The sequence below is a fragment of the Berghia stephanieae genome, chromosome 4 (assembly GCF_034508935.2).
Source record: "Berghia stephanieae isolate SIO BIC M18660-M18661 chromosome 4, UCSD_Bste_1.3, whole genome shotgun sequence".
Lineage (NCBI taxonomy): Eukaryota > Metazoa > Mollusca > Gastropoda > Nudibranchia > Aeolidiidae > Berghia > Berghia stephanieae.
Window position 1 is genome coordinate 92,294,354 of NC_088363.1, and position 7,500 is coordinate 92,301,853.

Here is a 7,500-nt window from a genome sequence, read left to right on the forward strand (position 1 = left end):
TCAAAAAAAACAAAACAAAAAAACAACTCGACCCCCCCCCCCCAAAAAAAAAACCAAAAAAAAAAAAAAAAAACAGAAGGAAACAAACATGCAAAAAGGAAAACAAATACAAAAACAACAGCCAAAATTAACCAAAAAAAAAAAAAAACCGTAAGAAAACAATAAAAAATAAACCAATTGAAAAAAACAAACCAAACAAACAACACGATATGATTTATTTTTTTCGAGACAAATAAACAATCAACTCATTAGGAAGTTAGTAAGTTAAAAAAGAGTTTCATAAAACTCATTTAAGAACTGCTATAAAACACAGGTGGAACTCAATTAGTCAACTGTAAAGGTTCGTATCTTAATAGACAATATAATCCCCTGATTCATCACCGTTGGAATTTGTCTTCAGATCCTATCCCAAGGGAAGACTGGAATGACCTAGGCGTAAGCCGCAATACAAGCTAGAAACGGGAATGCTTAACTCACTCAATCCTAGAGATTGTTGGCTACATTTCAAAATTGGAAGAAATGAGCATGGGTATAGATAGTTTTATTCAACTATCATTAACGTGTAGAAATGAAAAACATTAGTTTTGGCAATATGCCTATAATTTGTCTCAGAAAAAGTGTAATTAATAGGGATGGGGTAAATGTGACCCGGGTAAACTACGGATATTTTCGGTGTTAGGGTTGAGTGAGTTAATCAAGCCCACACAGCGCCACAGGCAGTCGAACCTGGTACCGTTCAGGTACCAAGCAAAGACCATACTGCTAAGCCAGCCACGCTGTCGTCCTATCTTGGATGTACAGCTTTGTGGTCTAGTGGTAAGACACTCGCCTTCGGATTGGGAGTTCATGGGTTTGAGTCCCGCACTGAGTTCCTCATTGTTGAGTCCTTAAATACTCTCTTTTTGATCTACCTTTCATCAATCAAATCCATATTTTAAGTTTTTCATTATAGATATTATCACTTACTTAGTTCTAATGATGTCGACAGTGTCTTTTTTTTATTCGAAAGACATTCTGTAGCAATAAACCGCACCCTTGGCAAAATATTAGTCCAATTCACTTGCCGTATTTTTATTATTGGGTATTTTCTTTTACTACTGGGTCGTGATGTATGAATCGAGTTTGGCTTTAACTACCTAAATGCGGTACTGTGGAAAAGCTCGTATTTAAAAATGTGGCCAGAAAACTCTTCCTTCAAATATCGATCGATTTTAATAACCCTCGTCTTGGCAACGACAAATAAAACAACCTCAAACCTTGGACTTCGCGAAGTCCCAGGTTTGAGGTTGTTTTTTTTTTGTTGTTGCCAAGACGAGGGTCATTAAAATCGATCGATATTTGAAGGAAGAGTTTTTTGGCCACATTTTTAAATACGATTTTTTTTCACGCTACGGTATATTAATTAGATTGCAATGTTGTTACGATTCAACTTTTATACGGTTGTAAACTTCTATATGAATTTCTTTTTTTTTTTGTGGGCTTTTTTTTCATTTTTAATAGGCTTGATACGAATACTAAAACATAAGGTTGGAACGGTAGGGTCAGTCAACCGTGGATATTTTGTTCTACATTTGATTTGAATGAAGCAACTCAAGTTCCTGATTTTGAGTTTTTGTGTCGCTTTGTTGGAAAGGTAGGTCAATACGCACTTTTAAAACTGGTAGCAAAATTATTTGAAGGATTGCTGGCTGCGTTGCGTGACCTTGAGCAGGTCACTTCCCCCAGCTTACTTTGCGGCGCTACACTGCGGCTAAAGCTTTGATTATTCCAGTTTTTCCTTTGTTGATGATTAAAAAGAATTTGCTGTACACCAATGAGCAGTTACAGCAAAGTTTGTAGCGTACATAAGCGCAATTTGAATACAAATGAAATATATTTAAAAACGTAGGTCTACTTACTTGTCGATTTTCCGATAGTTCAGTCAGTAGGACACTCGTTTCACAGGCAAACAGACCGGTTCGGTCCCGGGTGCAGTCGAGATCTTCTCTGATCCCTTATCCAACTAGCAGTGAGTGGGTAGCTAGGTCTTCTTAGATCTGGCGGAAATTACCTTTGCGATAGACTAGCGTCCTACCCAATGGGGAACAAACAATTGTTACTGTCCGTTTAACGCTCTAGAAACAGGGTTAAATTCAGGATCTATAGGGCAGGGCTTATAGATTCAAAAGACCACTGCTATCTGATTGTAAACAACAATAAAAGTCAGCGCCCGTAGTTGGTTGGCTTCCGATCGTTTCTTGAAATGTCTAAATCTATGGTCTGACTGTTCATGTTTTACCCTATAGTGAATGAGATTAGCGGAAGAGTAGCGTCCCTTGATTCCGCGAGGACGAGAGACGCATGCGCACAACCAACATGACGTTCTCTCTCTAATAACTTTTCCACCGGTGACGTCACAGACTATGGGTGACGTCCAATCAAGGGACGCTACTCTTCCGTTAATCTCATTCCCTATTAATTTTGCACGGAGTATTAAAATTTAGACGTAGGTAACAACAATACATTGCGTTTACGACGCAGTTAAAATAAGACATAAATCATTTTATAGATCACGATAAAATAAATAAATGGAATGCTTAGTTCTACGGCGACGTGTATCTATAAGCAAGTCTGATAACCCAAATTGTTATGGGGCTCATTGATGTGATTGAAATACTCTCAAACTAACTCGAAATATTGTCCATTACAATAATGGTAAATCAAGTCCATGGATTTGTTCGTTTATCAGTTTTTATTAGACAGAGTTATTAGGCAGAGTTCTATGAAGCCAAATAACAACTTACCTTTAGATATTGTATTTAAAGCTCGTACCGTCAACCACCATACACAAACATAGTCACACACACACACCTACACTCACACACATACACTCACACACACACACACACACATATTTTTGAGTGATCAAAATAATCAAGGAAATAAAATCCCCAATGGTTTTCTTTCCTCTTTTTTTTTTTGTTTTGTTTTTTGTTGTTGTTGTTGTTGTTGTTGTTGCGGATGTTGTGTCTCGAGAACGGCTGTATCTCATTCATTGGATTCTATGATAGGCAATGATTGAAAGTTGTAACATCAAAGTAAATTTTTTCACTGAACGTGGGCGTGAGGCGTATACAAGTTTAACATCTCCAGGATGTTAAGGCCAAACCAACAATTGAAAACCCCATGACTAAAATACTTAAGTCACATTTTCAGGATATTTCAGCTGATCAGCATAATCAATATATAGAGGTGCCTAAATGAGTCAATTTCATTCTCTCTGTCTCTGTCTCCCTCTCTCTCTCTCTCTCTCTCTCTCTCTCTCTCTCTCTCTCTCTCTCTCTCTCTCTCTCTCTCTCTCTCTCTCTCTCTCTCTCTCTCTCTCTCCTTTTTTTAAAAATATATCTTCACAGCGGAGGTACGGGACCACTAATAACACTATTGCTGTCTAGTATTCTTCAATAAGCCCCCCCCCCCCCCCCCCCCCCATCCCCATACCTTATTCTTGAGATATATATATATATATATATAATATATATATATATATATATATATAATAGTTTTGATATCATTACGTCATCTCATTCTCTCTCTCTCTCTCTCTCTCTCTCTCTCTATCTATGGATCTCTCTCTCTCTCTCTCTCTCTCTTTCTCTCTCTCTTCCACTGCACACACACACACACACACACACACACACACACACACATTCACAAATTTTCGCCTATGGTATTATGACAATCAAATATAAATATATATGTATTTTGTGTTTACTTGAAAAAGGCCAAAGGCCGAAACGTCGTCTATTTTGTGTTGTTCCCTTATTCTTGAGTCAGATTTACTCCCTTCAGCATCATCACTTTCTTTCACTCACAAATTATTTTCACGATAAACATAATCTTTGCCCCCTCTTTCAATGCTATAATTTTAATTTTTGTATTGAAAACAAAATTGAGCTTTATATAGAGCAATATCCACTAAATGTGCTCAAAGCGCTTTACAAGCGCTTTTTTGTATAAAAAAGTTAGTCCTTCAGAACCATTAGACCGATGAAGCTGGAGTTTATCTCGGTTTCTGTAGCGTGAAATGGACAATAGCAATTGTTTTAGATAGGACGCTATTCTATCGCAAAGTACTTTCTGCTAGATCTTACAGACCCAGCTACCCAATCTCTGCTGGGTGGATAGGGGGTAGGAAACAATCTCGACTGCACCCGGGGTCGATCTCGGTCCTTTTGACTGTGAAGCGAGTGCTCTACCAACTGAGCTATCGCGACCTCCAATGTTTTCTAACTTGAGCATGTATATATAGCGCAACTTTCACTAACCGTACTCAAAGCACTTTACATGGAATTCATATCCAACAGCAACAATTAACATATAGGAAGAAACATGACGCCTGTTAGGCGACATTACAATTTTTTTCCGACAGAGACAACGCTGTTATCAGCCAAGTACCCATTTTACACCTGACTACGGTGAGAGAAAGTGAGAAAGAAACTTTCCCAAAGACTCAGCTATGCACCACTCAGCGCGGGACTCGAACCCTGGACTTTCCAGTGAGAGTGCCATACTTCTGGATCGCATACCTCTAGACCACATACCTCTAGACCAAACTTAAACCTCAGTTTTCTCAAAAATTCCAAAATTAACTTCATGTAACTTGAGTACAGTTAGCACAAGGCTCTGTAGTCGTAACATACGATACGCCTTAGCATTACAATTTTACTACGACGAAAGAACAGGAAAAGATTTAAACTTCGAAGTAGATAATAATTGTCGAATAAGTTAACATGAATGTTGGGGAGAAGAGTTGCTAATAATTTTCCTGTTTCCCCTTTGATAAAAAATTAATCTCATGCCACACACCCGACTCATTCCTGCACAAGCGATCAGCACGAGATGTCTTGTTCTCGTCATTATATTATGTTCCTCCTCTTCGTTTTTCTCCAAAACCTCCATTTCATCCTCCTCCCCATCCACTCCTTTCTCTTCTCCCCCTCCTCCTCCTCCTCCTCCTCCTCCTCCTCCACTTTTCTATTCTTCTCCTCCTCTTCTTCTTCTTCTTCTTCTTCTTCTTCTTCTCTTCTTCTTCTTCTTCTTCTTCTTCTTCTCTCTTCTTCTTCTTCTTCTTCTTCTTCTCTTCTCTTCTTCTTCTCTCTTCTTCTTCTTCTTCTTCTTCTCTTCTTCTTCTTCTTCTCTCTTCTTCTTCTTCTTCTTCTTCTTCTTCTTCTTCTCTTCTTCTTCTTCTTCTTCTTCTTCTTCTTCTTCTTCTTCTTCTTCTTCTTCTTTCTTCTTCTTCTTCTCTTCCTTCTTCTTCTTCTTCTTCTTCTTCTTCTTCTTCTTCTTCTTCTTCTTCTTCTTCTCCCCCCCCTCCTCCTCCACTTCTTTCTCCTCCATATCTACTTATATTCCCTCCCTCCTCCTACTCCGCCTCTTCCTTCTTCTTTTTCTTCTTCTTCTCCTCCTCCACTCTTTCTCCACCTTCTCTACATATATTCCTATTCCACTTCCTCTTCCTCCTCCTCCCTCCTCCTCCTCCTCCTCCTCCTCCTTCTTCTTCTTCTTCTTCTTCTTCTTCTTCTTCTTCTTCTTGTTCTCCTCGTTATTTATTTATCTTTTTCCTCTTCTTAATTATCATTCTATTCCACCAACACCACCTCCCTCTTTCTCCTCCTTATCTTCCTCCTCCTCCTCCTCCTACCCCGTTTAATGTAAGCTTATTTATCGTTAACGTGTGGGAAGTGTTATATGAAGCCGAGTATGGCAGATGCAAGCTTATTAATATAAGAGAAGCATATTATAGGCTATACCATTGGTATTCAATTACCTCTTGACCGTGAAATTTAATTAGGGACAACGTCCAGTTGTGTTGTAAGAATCATGTCAAGTGTACAACAACCAGGCAGGAATTATTTAGCAGAAACCGTCTTTTATAATATGATCACATGTTGATGATGATGATGATGATGATGATGATGATGATGATGATGATGATGATGATGATGATGGTTATGATGATGATGATGATGATGATGATGATGATGATGATGATGATGATGATGATGATGATGATGATGATGATGATAGTGCTTATGATGATGAGGATGAAGATGATGATGATGATGATGATGATGATGATGATGATGATGATTAAGATGATAATTATCATCACATTATCATCATATCATCATCATCAATCATCATCATCATCATCATCATCACCATCATCATTGTTATTATAATCATCATCATAATTATTAATTGTTATTGCTGTTGTTATCGTTGTTGTTGTTGTTGTTGTTGTTGTTGTTGTTGTTGTTGTTGTTGTTCTTATTCCAAATTTTCACTGTGATTAAGAAACGGAAATAATTCCAAAGGGGCTCAGCAATAATTCCCAAGGAAAATTCAGCAACGAACGTGGATACATCAAATTATGTTTGAATAGGAGCAGCAGTTGAGCAAGAGTTCATTCCTAACAGTTAACAACAGCACGGGGAATAAAATAATATAAAAAAACAAAACAAAAAATAATAACACCTTCAAGATAAATATGTAAACAGAAAAACGCAGCAGGCATTTGTAGAACATTATCGAAGAATTGTTCCTTCACATCAAGTAGTAATGAAAGAATGGGGAGACTTATATTCATAAAGTAAATATTATTATCTTTACTCAAATGCTCTAGCCACATGTTGTTACCGTATGTGCTTAGTTGATAACGCTTGTATTACAATCGCTTATTTAGGTGTACAACGTATAGATAGTATGCACTTGGCTAAGAAGCTCATAACATTGCCATCCGGAAGTATAGCGGACCAACACACAAAACTGCGTGTAACCATGAACTTTTATAGTGTGTTTGATACAGTTTAGTGAGAATCACTCACAAACGCGGAGGCAAAATATAATAACAAAGGCTTGAGAGACGTCATCTGCATACTATCATATATATATATATATATATATATATATATAGATAGAATGCGCTTGGCCAAGGAGTTCACAACATTGCCATCCGGAAGTATAACGGACCAACACACAAACTATGTGTAACCATGAACTTTTATAGTCTGGTTAATACAGTTTAGTGAGAACAACTCACAAACGCGGATGGCAAAAACAATAACAAAGGCCTGAGTCACGTCATCTGCATACTATCTATAAACTACTGACTTAATCTTGTAGCATACCTGCATACTTCGTGTTCTTTCTCTCTTTTTTTTTTTTAATTTTGGTTCCGTTATCTATTTATAAAATCCCCCTCTTACCACATATTTTCTGAATTTTACCCAAAATTTTACGATCACCAATACGTAATATTTGTCTGCAAAGTGAGCTCTACAACACGGTGTCAAGTTTTTGTAACTATAACAAAATATATTCTTTAAATTTTGTGATTTGAGAAAAGAAATCAGATTGAGAAAATTGATGATTACGTCAAAACGAATGTGACCTTTTTCCTATGGTTAGGTTAGGTGAGGTTAATATTATGATTTATAACATGAGAATTATTTGGAGGAA

General features: G+C 37.3%; 1 protein-coding gene across 5 annotated transcripts in view; it reads left to right on the forward strand.

Annotated features, from left to right (window-relative positions):
- LOC144971586 (allene oxide synthase-lipoxygenase protein-like) overlaps positions 1-7,500 on the forward strand; it is a gene marked incomplete at its 3' end in the record, with an annotated part of 145,744 nt that overhangs the window by 69,956 nt on the left and 68,288 nt on the right.